This window comes from Ranitomeya imitator, chromosome 9, assembly GCF_032444005.1.
Source record: "Ranitomeya imitator isolate aRanImi1 chromosome 9, aRanImi1.pri, whole genome shotgun sequence".
NCBI classification, from domain to species: Eukaryota; Metazoa; Chordata; class Amphibia; order Anura; family Dendrobatidae; genus Ranitomeya; species Ranitomeya imitator.
Window position 1 is genome coordinate 136151969 of NC_091290.1, and position 19791 is coordinate 136171759.

The 19791-nt window shown below is 44.9% G+C and overlaps 1 protein-coding gene across 4 annotated transcripts in view; it reads left to right on the top strand.

Moving 5' to 3' along the window:
* Window positions 1–17921: 17921 nt before the first annotated feature.
* Window positions 17922–19791, top strand: part of PLCG2 (phospholipase C gamma 2) — a 117475-nt gene continuing 115605 nt past the window's right edge. For 2 of the 4 annotated variants that reach the window (XR_011315233.1, XM_069739167.1), the window contains exon 1: window positions 17931–18207. The gene's annotated coding sequence lies outside the window, so the exon portion shown is untranslated. Of the gene's footprint in view, window positions 18208–19791 lie in introns of all 4 variants that reach the window. The other 2 variants (XM_069739169.1, XM_069739168.1) reach the window with 2 other exon arrangements.

Genomic DNA, 19791 nt, shown 5'->3' on the forward strand with positions numbered 1-19791 from the left:
AAAAACACCTTGCTCAGGTGCCGCCCCCCGCAATGTCGCTTACATACATTGGCCTGGTGTTTCAAAGTATTCTCCACACACTTGACTTTGCTATTTCAAGGTGCCTTGGATTTCCTACTCAGCCGATTAAAAACATCATCCAGCACATCCAGGTCTGCTAATCCATGTGCTATCCAGCCTATCCATCTCTGCTTTATCAATGCCTCTGGTATGAGCCTTACTTAGAGAATCAACCATACCGGGTCAGCCATAACACAAGGAGTATTGCCCAAGCAAGTTGGTGATCTCCCAAGGAGAACCAGTGGTGGCACACTCCTGCACAGGGGCCCTCCGGAGGATTCTCTTGCTCTCTTGTGGGCTAGTCCGAGCCTGAGTACCCCTATTAACTCCAAACCAAATTTGTCTCACATCAGGCTCCTGGAGAGTTTTTTTTGCAGATTTGTGCAACAGGCCTGACCAGGACCTTACTGGTCCGATACTGAATATTGCCAGTGTGTCATTCCCTTCTCCAGATCATTGAAGAAAAACTCTTCAGCAGAATATTGACTCTAATAACACGATGACCTTTCCCTGCATGCACGGGGTCGATTTCAGAACATGCGCTCATATATTTCTACGCCGACATGCTCATTTATCTTTTTTGTCAACATGTTTGGGTATTAACATGGAAGCAAATAAATCCGAATTATAACCGAGAGGCAAACATTCCAGAAAAGATCTATAAGTGATTTCCTTCCCCCTGTGTGAGGAATCAATAGACCCCCCGGATTGCACAAGCGGTAAATTATCAATCAATGGTCTGGAGGGTAAATGATGTATGAGAGTCGTGAAGAGCAAGAATTTCCATACGTACATGGCGCGAACAGCAGGAGCCGCAATGGAAGATGAGGTACTGAGTAACCCTGCTGACTGAATGTAGGATAACAGATTCAGACCTTAAGGGGTGATTTCTGCTTTTAGAAAAGTGGACCCCAAAAGCTTCCTGTAATGTAAAATAACAAAGATAGACAGTAGTCACATTCCCCCTCTCCAGCCACACCAGTACTCCATGGCTGCGGCACCTCCTCCTACCTGCTGGCATCCCTGGCACTTCAGATTAGTAGGCTGTCACAGCGTCATGCATGTGTCACGCTTCACTTATGACGTTGCGACTGGGATGCTGGCAGGTAGAAGGTTAGCAACGCTCAGGACCAGAAGCCAAAGTCTACCTACATGGCCTCTGGAAAAGGGTCCTGCGATTCATTTTTTTTTCTCAGGTGAATTTACCGTAGTTTAGAATTTAGATATATCATCTTTTGCCCTATGCAGAAGGCTCTATGAATAGTGGATGACCTTTCCTGTCCTGCATTACTCAGACACCCATTGATTTGAATGGACAATGTGTAATACTTAATTTCCCCTGCGGAGGTGCTGCAGAGAAATGGAACACTCACTGCCAGGTTATTCCAAAGAATGCAGCTCATCCCTGGAGGTTCCAGCAAGGAGATATACTTTGTGATCTGGATGACTATTTAAAGGAGACTTGATGATATCACTCTCACCAGCAGATTATGGTTCTATCAGTTTCCTGGCTTTTTCTTTTATTTAACTTGAATAGAACCTGACCTTGTTACTGTCTCACTCTATTTGGATTGTCTGTGACTTTGACCCTTGAAACTTACCTACACTACTGTCTTGTCCTCTGGCTTGTTGCATCCTGACCGCCCTCCTTGGCTCCGTTCCTGATTATACAACTCCACCTATATATAATATATATAGGTGGATTATATAATATATAATCTATATAATCTATATAATCTATATAAGATATAATGGAACTAGAGAGAGTACAAAGGAGGGCAACAAAATTAATAAAGGGGATGGGAGAACTACAATACCCAGATAGATTAGCGAAATTAGGATTATTTAGTCTAGAAAAAAGACGACTGAGGGGCGATCTAATAACCATGTATAAGTATATAAGGGGACAAAACAAATATCTCGCTGAGGATCTGTTTATACCAAGGAAGGTGACGGGCACAAGGGGGCATTCTTTGCGTCTGGAGGAGAGAAGGTTTTTCCACCAACATAGAAGAGGATTCTTTACTGTTAGGGCAGTGAGAATCTGGAATTGCTTGCCTGAGGAGGTGGTGATGGCGAACTCAGTCGAGGGGTTCAAGAGAGGCCTGGATGTCTTCCTGGAGCAGAACAATATTGTATCATACAATTATTAGGTTCTGTAGAAGGACGTAGATCTGGGTATTTATTATGATGGAATATAGGCTGAACTGGATGGACAAATGTCTTTTTTCGGCCTTACTAACTATGTTACTATGTATGTTATGTTACCTGCGGTACGGCCGCCAGTCCATATTCTGGGAACTGCCACCTGGTGATTTTGCTGCAGCAAAGTCCATATCTCCATGAGGACAGTAAAAGGTACCATAGACTCCGCACCCCAGTCTAGCCTTAACCTTAACCGATTGTGACTTATAGAATCCAGATCACAGGTACATCACTGAACTCCATGTATGGCAGATCCATGTAGGATAGGGCTTGAGATAAATTCTTATCTACAACCAACTTTACAGAATTTGGAGAGATCAAGAGGCATCATTGTTGGGCAACTTTGACCCTGATAGGTTGGGGGGGCAAATGCCTTACAGCACTGCCAAATATTGAGCAGGTAGCAATATGTCCACTTTTGTTATAATTGCTCAAAGAATCAAAAAAATAGAAATAACAAAACTTTCCAAATAAAAATATCCTATAAGGTATCTACAGCTTGTTACACACCTGTCCTGGGTCTGGGCTCTGCTCCTCATGCCAAATCCGCTAAACTTTCTTGTGCTTCATGTCGGGCTTTGCAAGTACCTCACAGCGCTCCCATGTGTTGAGCTTCCTAAGCCTATATAACGCCTACCAAAACATACACCTTTGTCTTGATATTAAGACTTTTAGTTTTTCTGTGCACAGTTACATGACTGCGTTCTCTGTTATGACCTGGTGGTTAGGAGCACCCGGAATGACCTGATAATTAAACCTCATACAGGACGAGCTCTGGGATGTGGGAGCTCTGCTGACCGCAAGCCCTAATCCTATCACACACACTAGAAATAGCCGTGGAGCGCTCCTGACCAGACCTAGGCGCCTCGTCACAGCCTAAGAACTATCTAGCCCTAGAGATAGAAAATAAAGCCTACCTTGCCTCAGAGAAATTCCCCAAAGGTAAAGGAAGCCCCCCACATATACTGACTGTGAGTAAAGATGAAAGTCACAAACGCAGAAATGAAACAGGTTTCAGCAAAGGGAGGCCAGACTTACTAAATAGACAGAGGATAGGAAAGGTAACTTTGCGATCAGCACAAAAACCTACAAAAGACCACGCAGAGTGTGCAAAAAAGACATCCGCACCGACTCACGGTGCGGAGGGGCCACTCTGCATCCCAGAGCTTCCAGCTAGCAAGACAAAATCATGAAAACCAGCTGGACAAGAAAACAGAGAACAAAATAAGACAATAAGGAACTTAGCTTCTGCAGGAGAAGGCAGGTCACCAGAGAGATCAAGGAGCGAACTGAACGAATGCAAAAACATTGACAGCTGGCATGGAGTAACGATCTGAGAGGAGTTAAATAGAGCAGCCAACCAAAGGATAAACCACGTCACCTGTGTAAGGAACCTCAGAAGCAGCAGCTTCACTCATAGCCACCAGAGGGAGCCAATAGACAGAACTCGCCGAAGTACCATTCACGACCACAGGAGGGAGTTCGACAACAGAATTCACAACAGTTCTCCCAGACGTCTCCGGTCTGCCTGCAGCTTCAGGTACCTCTGCTACTAGTTCCTGGTCTTCCAGGACCTCTGATAAGTGTCTGCCTGTAGTTTCCAGAACATTTTATTTACTTAATTGTAGTTTCCAGAACGTCTCCTGTCTGCCTGCGGCTTCCAGGACCTCTGCTAAATGTCTGCTGTCTCTGGACATCTCCAGTCTGCCTGCGGCTTCCAGTACCTCTGTAACTTGTCTGCCTGCGATTTCCAAAATGTCTCCTGCCTGCCTGAAGCTTCCAGGACCTCTGCTACATGTACTATTGCTGCTTCTAGGATGTCTCCTGTCCGCCTGCAGCTTTCATTATCTCTGTTGTTTTTGATCTTCCAGGACTTTTACTATGTGCCTGCACCTGCCACAAAGTCTTCTGTGCACTTGCAGCTTCCAGGATCTTTACTGCCTGTTTATGTTCTTCAAGGACCTCTGCTATGTGTTCGCCTGCTGTTCCAGGAAGTCTTCTGTCTGCCTACGACTTCTGGGATCTCTAATACCTGTTGACGGTCTTCCAAGATCTCAGCTACCTGTTCCTAGCCATCCAGGAACTATATGTCTGCCTGCAGTTTCCAGGACATCTGTCTTCCTACGGCTTCTAGGACCTTTGCTACCTGTTCCCAGTCTTCCAGGACCTCTGTTACATGTCTTCCTGTGGCTTTTATGTCTCCTGTTTGCCATCAGCTTCCAGGATTTCTGCTACCCATCTGCAGTTTCCCGGACGTCTCCATTCTGCCTGTGACTTCCAGTACCTCTGCTACCTGTCTGCAGTCTCACGGACGTATCCGGTCTGCCTGCAGCTTCCAGCACCTTTGCTACCTTTCTCCTGCGTGCCTCTCCTGCCTGCTGCACCATTGCAGTGGCCCGTATGTCCAGCTGGATCATGGGCTTTGAGGATCCACCTTAACTAGTGAGTCATTGACACAGCTTCTTTGTAGACCTGTGTTTCCACGGTTACAGACTACACAGGAAGAGTATGTAGTCTGATCCTTTACTCCCGTGTTATTTCTTCTACTATCTGTCTAGTATTAAACAGAACAGAAAGTTGTAACACAGGACTGCAGGATTCATTCAGATGAGTACATTTAGGATATCGACTCATCCTAGACTGTGATGCTCTGGGCTTTTGCCTATATATTGAATACATGCCTGTCTGCACTGGAATGACATAGTTTGGTGCAAAAAGTATTAAGAGATGCCAACTGCGAATATTTCACATGCTAAAACGTCTCTGAAATAGTAAAAAAAAAGACATATTAAAGCTTTTCAATGATTTCCATGTCAGAGAAGATTAATAGCCTGAGTTTCTCCTGTTTTTCTTCTATCACGTCATCCATTATCCGGCCCCAGATTGACTGTCTTAAATTTGTTTTCTTCCGTAGCTGTTGGTTATTTTTGCACAGAGACTATAAGCAGTCTGCTAACGTTCACTGCTATTGATTGAGATTTGTCATGATCTACTGTGTATCGGAGATTCACTAAAGGGTGAGATACGATGGCAGGTTACTCAATCAGATTCACTACGGAGGCAGTAAGAGAACGCAGTGGCGGTGACAAGTGACAAAACAGCTGGAAGCTCTTGTTCATGTTTATATAGAGGAAGGAGCAGAAAATCGTGAAGTCTGACATTTTATACAGCTTCTTCACTTTATTTTTTTTGTAGTATAACAGGTTTTTTGCTTTTTTTTGTTTGTTGTTTATTTTAACTAAAAATACGTAACCTTGAAGGACAATTAAGATCACAATTAATTTTCACATTAATGATGCAGTAAACATAAGAAAATCTGTAAATGTATAAAACATAGAAAAAATAAAAACCTATTTGGTGACTTCATTCTATATAATTCTGCAGCACATGAATTATGCCTTGGGGTGAAGCGGAGTTTTCTTACTGTGTGGAGCTTTTTCTTTTGCTCTTTGTCACCCCCTGGTGAGTTACACATTGGTGTCATCTCCGCCTCCCCCCCAAAAAAGGGGCGAAAACTGACAATGGCAGGAGCATGTTCATATCGAACAGAAGGCACCGACCTGCCGAGTTGTGAGAACCTGGCTCCACATTGTTTGAAAGATACATGAAGACCTGGAATTGTGGAGGCCAAGTAAATATAATTTATAGGGTTAGCATGGAAACCTTGGCTTCCAGTGAATATTGGGATTTTTTTTTAATGAGAATCCCTTTAAAGGTAATCTGTCAGTGGGAATAACCCCCCTATACCATTTATATGGGCATGTAGGTCATAGAAAGATGAATAAAATGATACCTTGATATCTGCGATCCGATGTTTTATTCCAAAGAAATCCGTGTTTTTCCTAGTATGTAAATGAGCAATTAAGATCTATGGGCCGGACATAGATCTCCCAAGAATCTCTCTCTACAGAAAGGAGGTGTTACCAGTGTGACACATGTCGATCCAGAGAGCAGACTGACAGTCATTACATGTCTCACACTGGTAACACCCTTTTTCTCTAAAGGAAGATTCTTGGGGAGATCTTAAAAGCTCATTTACATATTAAGAAAAACATGGATTTCTCTGTAATAAGACACTTGGTACCCGATATCAAGGTATCATTTTATTCAGCTTCCTATGACCTATGTGCTCATATAGATGGCTTAGAAGGGTTGATCTTACTGACAGATTCCGTTTAAGGATGAATGAGCATCCTGTTCCCGGGGGGAATCCATTTTCTAAGCACTGAATGCCAATTAGTAAAAGGTGTTCCCCCTTGAACCACTCTCCTTTTATATGCCATGTCCTGTTTCCGGCCCTTTATATGAACGATTAGAAGCTGGAACTCGATGGTGACGGAGAATTAAGGTGTAATGGACAAGAAACATTTTAGAAACACTTATTTCCGTGTGGTTTTGGTGATGCCACGAAGATTTGACAGCATTTCCGTGTCCTTCATCATATAGTGGGAGAAATCACTCCAGGAATGAAGCTGTGCTGATGCATTTACTAGTGAAGTCAGACTAGTGAAGCCTTCATATCCAGCATGTATTACTGGGAGAGACACATCCACATGAGAAAAGTCTGAAACTGTGAGCAGGCTGAATACTACATATAAGGGGGTCTGAAAATGAGTGAATCTTGCAACCTGAAACAAACCAAACTATACACGAGATGAAAGTCAACAGAATTCTTCGATTTCGGCAAAAGCGACAACCAATTAATGTATATGGAAGGGTCTCAACTTTTCCCTGGCAGCAGATGTCATGGGTAATAAGGATTGGGCATGCTGGATTTCAACATGTTTAATCCTTTGTTCTCAGTGGAAATAATCTACCACCAGATATCAGAGAACTCTGTAGCCACTTATCACCCTATCATTACTGAGAACAAGTCCACACTGCACGGTGAGGTAAAAAGGAGAGAGTAGAGCTACTTACGCACCTGTATGGCCACCTTTACATGAGTGTGATCACCTAATTAATGGACTATTATTAATTATTTACATATGAGGACATTTTAGCCGGTATCTCCCTATAGTGGGCACTCTTCTCGCAGCACTGCTGTCCATCTAGGTGTGTAGTTGGTCCCCTTAGAATCCAGGGCCTGAGTGCATTGCATCCCCTGCACCTATTGTACTGGAGGGGTGTGGGGCAAGGCAAAGGGTAAGGACCCTACAGATCCTAAGAATGCACCATCTCCTTAATTGACTTACAAGCTGTAAAGATTGTATTCTGTTTGCAATTTACGTCACAAACAAACAGACTTTCTGGCAGATACAAGACTGCGATAAGAAAAGTCAACTACACAAGCAGGTTATACGGGAGCTCTCGTCTTCCCAGTGGCATTGGGTAAGCGATTCAATTATCTTGTCTGTCAGACTCTTATAATATCATTAAATGAAGCTTGGCAGCTTAAATGTTACATGAACTCGTCGGAACAGCCCTGCTTTCTGCTGTTATGTTTTTGCAAAGTGAAAAAATCTTTTTTTCTGTGATTACGGCAAAAAGTCAAATTCTCTGTTAAAGTTCGGAGGGGATTGATCTTTTTAGTGAAAAGTGAATATTGCAACGTTTTCTTAAAATGATTGTGCATTTACAGGTAATAAGCAGACAACTGGACCACTTATGCATCGACTATACTGATCTAAGGACCCAATTTGTGCCCACTTAGGAGTCCTCTGCTGTGCCCGGTAGCTGGTAGGCATCCATCGGTGAAATCCTAGAAAGAGTCTAGGAGCAAGTAAGATTGACGAAGACCTGAACCTGATGACCCATGAAAATGAGTGATTATCAGGAAGGACAGTATGGCGTGCAGTACATGGGCAGCAGAATGAGAAAGGGAAGTAACCATTGCATTTGGAAGACCATAGATCCATTATGGTATAGGAAACATAAAATTGCTAGTGTTAATGAATAGTAACAGTTTAAATGTTTATGTGATTGTTGAATGGTGTGTGTTGTCTTCCACGTCCCAGTATGGTAGAAGACGACCATGTTTAAAGAGGGGTGGAATGTAGGAAGGTGGACTGTCTTACCCTGTTCCTGCCTCTGAAGACAACAGATGCACTGGTCGAATACTGTTGTGCGGTTTCATATGTAAAAGTAACATGTGTCTAATGTAATGTAATATAATGTATTATGGTGATGTACAGGATATAAAGTGTTAGAGCATAATGTGAATATAGCATAAGGATAAGCATAAGAACAACATAGGATATAGAACAGGTTAGCATGTACATAGGAAATGGTTAAGGTTAGAATTAGACCAATACTAGGGCACTAGTGAGGATATGAAAGGGGCACTTCCTGGTTAGAGAGAGTTTAGTGTCAGCCAGTGAAGTGGGGAGTGGAGTGTAGGTTCAGGTGGGGTGGGTTGTTAGGGCAGCATGTGCCTAACATTCAGGTTAGTGCGCAGCCAAATAGAGAACCCTGATGGACATTGCAACAGTGTCTGGAGCCTAGGGATCGGGCCAGGTACCATGGAGCGGGCCTGGTTTCCAACATTACGAGATCGTTGGACATGGAGTTACATGGAGGGATGATGGCCAGTCCCAGGTGCACTGCCGGAGTGGACAATGAATCCCTGAGGCTGATGGAGTCAGTGGGACTGGGCGAAGTCCAGAATGAACGTGTGGCAGATCAGAAGAGGAGTTGTACTAAGGAGGAGGTAAGTCTGAATTGCTGTGCCCTATCCCACCTGCACCCTCCTAATGAACTTGGCCTGTGTAGTAAAAGTTTGACTGTTGCAAAGAACCTGGTATCCCAAGCGTTGTGTGTGGTGGCTCTTGAGGATGGAAGCCTCGAGGAAGCGGAGGCCTGCGGTCTACAAGTGAGTGTGATGCACCCCACATCCTACAGCACACTAGGACTGGGCACCCCTTGTCTGTAAAGTGTCAAAGCACTACCAGACAGCAGCTCGGTTGCGACTACTGCTAAAAGGCTCAGTCGTGCTCGTTGCACCAGAGAAGAGCCGATGCCCTTCCTTTTTGGAATCACATCATAGACATCTACTATTGAGCTGCCCATAATACTGTATGGAGCATTATATGGGGCTCATTATTCTGTACGGAGCAATATATGGGGCTCATTATTCTGTATGGAGCACTATGTGTTGCACATAATACTGTATACAGCAATATATGGGGCTTATTATTCTGCATAGAGCACTATGTGGTGCCCATAATACTGTATGGAGAAATATATGGGGCTTATTATTCTGCATAGAGCACTATGTGGTGCCCATAATACTGTATGGAGGACTATACTGTCCGATTTCTGAGCTATTGATATCACTCATGTAATGTAAGAAGTAAGTGAAATCTTTGGCAGTGTACTACACCTATATTTCTCTGCCGTACCTGTGCATCATGAATCATGGTATGTGTTAAAGGGGCCCACTGAGACTCTTTCGCCTGGGGCCCACGAAAACCCGGAGCCGGGCCTACCTTCCCAGACCCCCTCCTACACCCTAACTCTGCTTTGTAAGGCAGCAAAAAAAGTGGTAATTCTGTCACTGCTCAGTTTATTTGTTGCAAGGAAGAGATAACATTCAACTTTTCTTGGTCACTAGGTGTCAGCACTGTAATGATTCTTACATGGACATGGCGAAATAAAGAAATAATGCCAAAAATTGTAATGTATCAAGATACTTCTTAGTGACATTTTGGGTAGATCCACTGGAAAAGTGCATAGGCACCTAATAGCAGTTGTATCTGATGTGATTCCAAAAAGGAAGGGCACCGGCCATATGCATGTTATAGGAGAGAGGTTTCAAAATTGAACAACCCTTTTAAAAATCACAACACACAATGGCTGTCATAGTGGAAACTCCCACTATCAGCTGAGGCGCAGAACCACTAAACAAGAAATCCAGGGCCTTCCATGTATTGCAAGGTAAGGGTGACGCTCATGCACTTTCCATGCAATGGGCAAGCTACATTTCCAGAAGCCGGCCCTGCAGAGAAAGACAACCCACCTTTAAGGTTATCAGTCACGTTGTGCATGGGATCTGATCTGCATCAGGAAGAATGTGATAGAACAGGAGGAGCCTAACAAATTTATATATACATTTCTGAGAAAATACTGTATTTTATTTTTTATGTTCCTGCTCTTTTTAAACTAATGAGTCCAGTGGGCGGTCCTATTCAGTGATTGTTCTATGGTGGAACAGCTGTAAATCAGAAAGAAGGACCGCCTACTTGACCTTTTACTGCATGACTGCAGAGACAACTGTCAATGACAATGTAGGACCGCCTACTTGACCCTTTCCTGTATGACTTCAGAGACTACTGTTAGTCACAACGTAGGACCACCTATTTGATCTTTTCCTGCACGACTATGGAGACAGCTGTAAATCACAATGTAGGACCGCCTACCTGACCCTTTCCTGTATAACTGCAGAGACTACTGTCAATCATAACATAGGACTGACTACTTGACATTTCCTGTATAACTATAGAGACAGCTGTCAATCACAACATAGGCCCGCCCACTTGACTCCTAATTTAAAAAAAAAGAGTGGGAACATAATCAAATAAAATGCAATCTTTTCCCAGAAAACTGTATATCAATCTGATCAGCTCCTGCTCTACAACTTGCTGTCGGTCAGACATCTCCAATGTGACAGGGCTGCATCTGTTAAATAAGTTGGGCAAGTGTTTGGCCAATGAAAAACGGGCATCTGGCCCTCACCTGCTTATTGCATTACTCGCCCCTGGAAAAAAAATCACATTCTGAGAAATATACGACTTATATGAATTAAGAAAAAAATCCCATGGATTAAAAATCCAGGACTCACAAAGAAGCATCTTGCGCAGCGCGGCTTCCTTCATTTCAATTAGAGGAGCAGACGTTTCGATTTCTTCGTTTCCTGCAAAAAAAAAAAATCTATTCTCAGGTAGTCATATATGTGATGGAGGAACGTGGATATACAGGTGACCTTTGTATGGGTTCCACCTACATCCATCCCCTCATTAGCTTTATAGCAGCTTCCTGGCACAGATTTGGTGACATGACTGATCGCTCCTGTAAATGCCAATCAGGCACCTTCCTACATGACAAATTGCAAGTACTAAGGTCACCAATTAGATACTGGTTGGATCATTTCATGTCAGATCCAATCTTTTCTTAAAAATAAAAGATGTAATATATTTTTCCTATTTGATCTCCCGCCCTCCTGCATAACTCTCTCGCGTTCAATGTGAGCCTCCTGGTGCACGGAGAATAATTATTCATTATTTTCAGACAATTTACAGCCCAAGACTATTAATGAACTTGTGGTCATAAATAATACTGCAAGTGCACCGGTATGGGAGAGAACAGTCCTGAAATACCCCTTTATGGCAACTCCCCCCAGTAGTGGCTGCAGATACTATATTTTGCTTTGCTGCCTATGGAGAAGATCAGTTCAGACCCTTGTAAGAATATATCTAAAGAATCAGTGTTGATAGAATGGTCGCAGGGCGGACATTCAGCAAGTGCAGAAACAAATGATGGAGATCTGTTGTCTGTAACCGGTGAGTCTTCAGCTGTGAAATTACAACAACCAGCATGCCGCTGTCGGGGGACGCCTGGAGTAGTAGTCATGGTACATGGTACATCTGGAGTAGTAGTCAGGGTACCTCTATGATAATAGTCAGGGTGCGCATGGAGTAGTAGTAAGGGTACGCCTGGAGAAGTAGTCAGGGTACGCCTGGAGTAGTAGTCAGGGTACGCCTGGAGCAGTAGTCAGGGTACGCCGGGAGTAGTAGTTAGGGTACGCCTGGAGCAGTAGTCAGGGTACGCCGGGAGTAGTAGTTAGGGTACGCCTGGAGCAGTAGTCAGGGTACGCCTGGAGAAGTAGTCAGGGTACGCCTGGAGCAGTAGTCAGGGTGCGCCTGGAGTAGTAATCAGGGTGCGCCTGGAGCAGTAGTCAGGGTACACCTGGAGAAGTAGTCAGGGTATTCCTGTGGTAGTAGTCAGGGTACGCCTGGAGTAGTAGTCAGGGTACGCCGGGAGTAGTAGTTAGGGTACACCTGGAGTAGTAGTCAGGGTATTCCTGTGGTAGTAGTCAGGGTATGCCTGGGGTAGTAGTCAGGGTACGCCGGGAGTAGTAGTTAGGGTACACCTGGAGCAGTAGTCAGGGTATGCCTGGGGTAGTAGTCAGGGTACGCCGGGAGTAGTAGTTAGGGTACACCTGGAGCAGTAGTCAGGGTATTTCTGTGGTAGTAGTCAGGGTACGCTGGGAGCAGTAGTTAGGGTACACCTGGAGTAGTAGTCAGGGTATTCCTGGGGTAGTAGTCAGGGTACACCTGGGGTAGTAGTCACGGTACACCTGGGGTAGTAGTCAGGGTACGCCTGGGGTAGTAGTCAAGGTATGCCTGGGGTAGTAGTCAGGGTACGCCGGGAGTAGTAGTTAGGGTACACCTGGAGTAGTAGTCAGGGTATTCCTGGGGTAGTAGTCAGGGTACACCTGGGGTAGTAGTCACGGTACACCTGGGGTAGTAGTCAGGGTACGCCGGGAGCAGTAGTTAGGGTACACCTGGAGTAGTAGTCAGGGTATTCCTGGGGTAGTAGTCAGGGTACACCTGGGGTAGTAGTCACGGTACACCTGGGGTAGTAGTCAGTGTACGCCGGGAGCAGTAGTCAGGGTATTCCTGGAGTAGTAGTCAGGGTGTTTATGGGGTAGTAGTCAGGGTATTACTGGGGTAGTAGTCAGGGTATTACTGGGGTAGTAGTCAGGGTACGCCTGGAGTAGTAGTGTACGCCTGTGGTAGTAGTAAGGGTACACCTGGAGTAGTAGTCAGGGTACACCTGGAGTAGTAGTCAGGGTATTCCTGGAGTAGTAGTCAGGGTATTCCTGGAGTAGTAGTCAGGGTATTCCTGGAGTGGTAGTCAGGGTAAACATGTGGTAGTAGTCGGGTTATACCTGGAGTAGTAGTCAGGGTAAACCTGTGGTAGTAGTCAGGGTATTCCTGGAGTAGTAGTCAGGGTATTCCTGGAGTGGTAGTCAGGTTATACCTGGAGTGGTAGTCAGGTTATACCTGTAGTAGTAGTCAGGTTATACCTGGAGCAGTAGTCAGGGTACACCTGGAGTCATAGTCTGATAAGTCACTGGAGGTTGTCGGCTATTGATATAGATAATAATAGCTATAAAGGCACAGAAAACACCTTTTATCTTGGCACAAAACAGGTGAAACAGTAAAAAAAACAAAGCGTCAGCCTTGAATTATTTCCTGCGCCGTCTCAGAGTTTATATTTGGCAGCGAGTTCTGCTGTTGTCACTATGGCGCTGTCTGGCAGCTTGGAGGTACTGTACACGTGGTGAGCATTGGATGCAGCAGCCGCTCCTGCACCTGGCCTGCTGGAACGTGCTGCAGCGTCACCGCTCTGCGGCTCCGACATGTTGGCACAGCTATACGGATGAAATTCATGGAGAAGCCACTATCTTCAAATATCTGATCCAAGGAGGTATAAGTGGAAAAAGAAATATTGGAGACGACAAGGTCCCCTTCGGATTGGGGTCCAGGACCCTCTATCCACGTTTTGTACAGATACCTTTGCAATGCTTGCCTCTTGGATATTCGGCGTAAAACCTTTCCGAAATATCACCTTTATAGGAAGGCCAGACCTTTACCCAAAATGTCCTTCTAGATTTTAAGTTCTACCGTATATCATATATACTGGCCACTTTGATGGTGAAGACCTCTTTCTCTAGAAGACCTCTTTCTCTAGAAGACCGCTTTCCTCTTGAAGACCAATTTCTCTAGAAGACCTCTTTGTCTTGAAGACCTCTTTGTCTTGAAGACCTCTTTCTCTTGAAGACCTCTTTCTCTTGAAGACCTCTTTCTCTTGAAGACCTCTTTCTCTTGAAGACCTCTTTCTCTTGAGGAGCTCTTTCTCTTGAGGAGCTCTTTCTCTTGAAGACCTCTTTGTCTTGAAGACCAATTTCTCTAGAAGACCACTTTCTCTTGAAGACCGCATTTCAACTCTTGGGCAGAAGTTTCATCGAAATTGTATGGGCTCCTTGTATGATGTCCTATTAGATTGATTTGAAAGTCCTGGTAAAAATGACCTATTAATGGGAGAAGGTTGTCACTCTTGGGGCCAAATATGATGCATCCTAACAACACAAGTACAAAGAAGCAGCAAGTTAAAAATGTGCAACCAGACGACGAACCCCTATAATCTATCACATGCACTCCCTTAGTCCCCCTCATATTATATCAGGGGGAGACATGATCCTGCCCAGACGTCTGTGTCACATGTTCTGCTACAATTATTACTGTGCAATGCAAATACTCTTGCACAGGTGTCTGAAACCACAAAGATTTATTTTAGAAACTCACTTTCTCGATACTGTGACATTAACCCACCAATGAAAGACCAGCTGCCGTCCATTGCGATATAATGGGTGCGCTGAAATTTGCCTTCAATTTTGCTTTTGTTTATTCCCAAACTCATCCAAATGATTTGCAACCGTGAGCAGTGCGAGAAGGATTGTCGATCTACTGGATCCTTTCACTTGTCTCCACACTATAAAGCGGAGTTCACACTTACATCTGCACATTCTGCAAACTGAACTCACGTGCACACAGATCGGTTGCATTACTGATGCAAAAGGAAGCAGAGGGACACCACTGATTATCATGGGGTCTATATGGTTTCTGTTTGGTGTTCATTTTTTAGAACGGAAGAAACAGTACTGCACGCTGCTCCTTTTCTAAAAATGAACATATAACAGAGTCCAGATAGACCCCGTAATAATCATCGCGGCCCCTCTGCATCCATTGGCATCAGTGGTGCAACAGACGCATTTTGTACATAAAATCCATTTATCTATTCCTGTAAATGGAAAGTGCAAACAGAAGTATGAACTTAGCCCAAGTTCTAAGTGTGCAGTTCTTTTAATCCCACATGCAGAAATTCTTATAATCTGGTAATAATTTCAGCACACCATGTTTACCAGTTATTTACACTGATGTCTCATCCTTAAGGATATTATGGATTTACCGCTGCGATACTAAAGGGAAACAACGCTTCCGGGAGTGCTGAGGTCCCTTTATTGTTGCACAGGTAAAGCGGTATTTCCATAAATGTGGTATCCCGAGCTGAGATTGATCCATTTCAATGGGGCTTAGCTGCAGGTTGGACCCTGACTGATTCCGCATAAATTGAAGTGAACCATGGATTATCTTGTGATCAGCAAGGGAGCAGTCAGATCTTGTAGATGTATTGGAAGCAGGAAAAATGGGCAAGTATAAGCACCTGAGCAACAATGACCAGGCCAAATTTAGGATGGCTAGACATCATGGTCAGGACATCGCTAAGGTCTTGTGAGGTGTTCTGGGTATTTGGCAGATCTTAAGTGTTCCTGGCAAATGACAAGTCTTATAGGAGGTCCCCAGTATATGACAGGTCTTGGGTGTTTCCCGTATACGGCAGGTCTTGTGGGGTGTTCCCGGTATATGGCAGGTCTTGTGAGGGTGTTCCCAGTATACGGTAGGTCTTGTGGGGTGTTCCCGGTATATGGCAGGTCTTGTGAGGGTGTTCCCAGTATACGGTAGGTCTTGTGGGGTGTTCCTGGTACACGGCAGGTCTTGTGGGTTGCTCCCGGTATATGACAGGACTTGTGGGGTGTTCCCGGTATATGGCAGGTCTTGTGGGGTGTTCCCGGTATATGGCAGGTCTTGTGGGGTGTTCACAGTATATGGCAGGTCTTGTGGGGTGTTCCCAGTATATGGCAGGTTTTGTGGGGTGTTCCCAGTATATGGCAGATCTTGTGGGGTGTTCCCGGTATATGGCAGGTCTTGTGGGGGTGTTCCAGGTATACGGCAGGTCTTGTGGGCTGTTCCCGGTATATGGCAGGTCTTGTGGGGTGTTCCCGGTATATGGCAGATCTTGTGGGTTGCTCCCGGTTTATGGCAGGTCTTGTGGGGTGTTCCCGGTATATGGCAGGTCTTGTGGGGTGTTCCCGGTATATGGCAGGTCTTGTGAGGGTGTTCCAGGTATATGGCAGGTCTTGTGGGTTGTTCCCGGTATATGGCAGGTCTTGTGGGTTGCTCCCGGTATATGGCAGGTCTTGTGGGGTGTTCCCGGTATATGGCAGGTCTTGTGGGTTGTTCCCGGTATATGGCAGGTCTTGTGGGTTGCTCCCGGTATATGGCAGGTCTTGTGGGGTGTTCCCGGTATATGGCAGGTCTTGTGGGTTGCTCCCGGTATATGGCAGGTCTTGTGGGGTGTTCCCGGTATACGGCAGGTCTTGTGGGTTGCTCCCGGTATATGGCAGGTCTTGTGGGGTGTTCCCGGTATATGGCAGGTCTTGTGGGGTGTTCCTGGTATATGGCAGGTCTTGTGGGGTGTTCCCAGTATATGGCAGGTCTCATAGGGGTTATCCTGGGATATGGCAGTTTATGAGGGTGTTCCCATGTACGGCAGGGTCTTGTGATTTTTTCCTGGTATATGGTAGATCTCATGGGGGTGTTCCTTGGATTCAGCAGTTTTTGGGGATATTCCCATATACGGCGGGTCTTGTGGAGCATTCCCTGTATACAGCAGGTCTTATGGGGTGTTCCCCCTATACCGCAGGTTTTGTGGGGGCGTTCTTGGGATATGGCAGGTTATGGGGGTGTTCCCGTATACGACAGGTCTTGTGGGGTGTTCTTGGTATACAGCTGGTTTTGTAGGCTGTGATACATCAAGTCTTCTGAGGTATTTCCAGTACGTAGAAGGTCTTGTGGGGTGTTTCATATATACGGCAGGTCTTGTGGCAGACTTCCTGGAATACGGCAGATTTTTGGGGTGTTCTCGGTATACAGCAGGTCTTGTGGGAGAGTTCTTGAAATACAGCAGGTCTTGTGGGGTGTTTCTGGAATACGGCAGATTTTGTGGGGTGTTTTTGGTATAGAGCAGTTTTTGTGAGTTCCTTCTAATATATGGACTGTCTTGTGGGATGTTTAGGTATACAATGGGTCTTGTGGGGTGTTCTATGTACTGTATATGGCGGATCTTTAAGGGTGTTCCCGATATACAGCAGGTCTTGTGCGATGTTCTTGGTATACTGATGGTGTTGTGGGGTATTCCCGGTATATGGTGGGCCTTCTTCAGTGTTCTCAGTATACAGCATGTCTGATGGCATATTCCCGGTATACGGTGGATATTTTGTGATGTTCCTATTGTACAGCAGGTCCTGAGGGGTGTTTCTGGTATACAATGGCTAGTATCTATCAAAAGTGGACCATGGATGGACAACTAGGAGGACACCCAGGGTTACCAGTGCCTAAGAGGGAAAGCTAGCACATGTGGCCCCACATACAGAAGAGATAAGGTACAGCAAATTATTAAAAAGGTAATGGTGGGCACCTACATAGGACTTGCGGACTCCATGCCTTATGAGGTAAGAGTTTTTTTGGTTGTTTTTTTGTGGCACCGGGTTTTAATGTAATGACTGATGGCTATATATGCTATATGTCTTCTGAGCATATAGATAACTCCTTGATCTTTGATAACACAGAAGATTCATCTGCAGATAATGCATCAAAATAACAACAAAAAAGTCTGTTACGAAAAACTTGCCTTACTACATTCTGTATCTATATAAATATGCAAATCTCTATGATTAGGTTACTGCCCCTTTAAGAGGTAATTACATATTCAGTAGTTGTGTCACACCACACATGTGTATATAGATAAAACAGGAAGGACGCTGTTGGGTACAGTGAGGCTGGATGACTGCGGCTCGAAAACTTCCTTGTATTGCACACAACTCCCCCATTGCCGGTGCACTGCCTCTGGGCAGTCAGAAACTTTACTGAAACTTTGTCTCCCAACTTTTTCTGTAGTGAGTTTCATTCTTTCTCCGAGCGCTTTGGACAATGGGGTATAAGAAAGAAGAGATCTGAGGGCACAGGAAATAGAGAAGACGGATCTCCTGGGACAGAGATGACACCAGGTAGGAGGAACACCTGCACAGAAGGCTCCCAAGTAAGTAACTGCGCCAGTCCGTCCCACAGCAAACTGTAAATGATCCGTAAATGACCTACACGGGATACAAGCGGTGGAATTTGTTCTGATTTTCACAGACATGTTCTTCTTTTCGCTGCTATAACTTAACCGACCTGACTACCAGTACAGTTCCCACTTTCTGGTCTCAGAACGAAAGGACAAATCTGCCTAGTTATGTAGCAAAATGAAAGCATGGATGTATAGGCTGAAACTAGGCGATCAGGAGTTTGACTGACGATCTCTAGGCGACTATCAACGCTGCTACATAGGTACCAAGTTGTCGCCTATCTATTCTAGCATTCTGAAAGGCAATTCTGCCCAATTATCAAGTTATCTGGTACTAGATTCGGTACCACTTCATAACTGGGCAGATTTGGCCCTGTGGGTTTTAGGAACCTGTATGAAAGCTGAAATGGCTGCAGTGTTGACTTCAGAAACTGAACCTGAAGACACCGGATGATTAAAGCTCATGTAATCAATCCATTTCCCCCAAAGCCAGTCATGCATATGCACACTCCGTTCGAACGAGCGTGCATGTGTTCTGAATATGGAGAAGGGAGTTAGCCATTGATAGACATCATTAGTAGTGGCTTATCTCCCCTGGGAACGATAGGATCGACACTGAAAATTCAACATGTCTTATGTTTTTGGGAATTGTGTGGACTGTAAAGGCTTATTCACACGTTGCAATTTTGCCGTGAAAAAAAGGCGGCGTTTTACTGTCCCATCAAAGTGAATATGATTTCTGAAATATCACGCGGCTTAATTTTTCCTTACAGATTTGACGCGGTTTCACAACCAGAGCACATCAATTAATTCAGCGCTTTTTGCAGCACTTTTCAGTCTTACAAATTAATTGGAAAATTATTTTCAGCAACTTTTTTTTCCTGCAAAAAAAACCAAAACATTTTTGTAGCAAAAATGTCTGCTGCAAATACTAAAAGAGTTGTCTGGGACTTTAACACAGGATAAGTCATAAATGTCGAATTGGTTGGGGATCCCCGATCAGCTGTTTCTGGTGACGGTGGTGGCCGGAATTGATCAGTTATGGAGCTGCACAGCACAGGTCCATCGATAGAATAGTGGTCGCGACCGGGTACTGCACATCCACCCGCTATAGATTTGGATAGTGGCCGGATGTTCAGTCCCAGGCCGCAACCACTATTTAGTTGATGGAGCTGTGCAGCTCCGCAACTGGGCACAGCTGATCGGCGGGTGTCGCATCAGCACCGATCAAACATTGATGACCTATGCCTAAGGATAAGCCGTCAATTTTAGAGTCCCAGACAATCCCATTAACATGTGCACAAACCTCAAGGATGGGAGCGGAGTGAGGCTGTGTCACTAAGGCTACTTTCACACTGGCGTTTTTTGCCAGACGTCGCAATGCGTCGTTTATGGCAAAAAACGCATCCTGCAAAGTTGTATGCAGGATGCGTTTTTGCCCCATAGATTAACATTAGCTACGCATTGCGACGCTTTGCCACACGTCGCAACCGTCGTGCGACGGTTGCGCCGTGTTGTGGCGGACCGCCGGGAGCAAAAAACGTTAAATGTAACGTT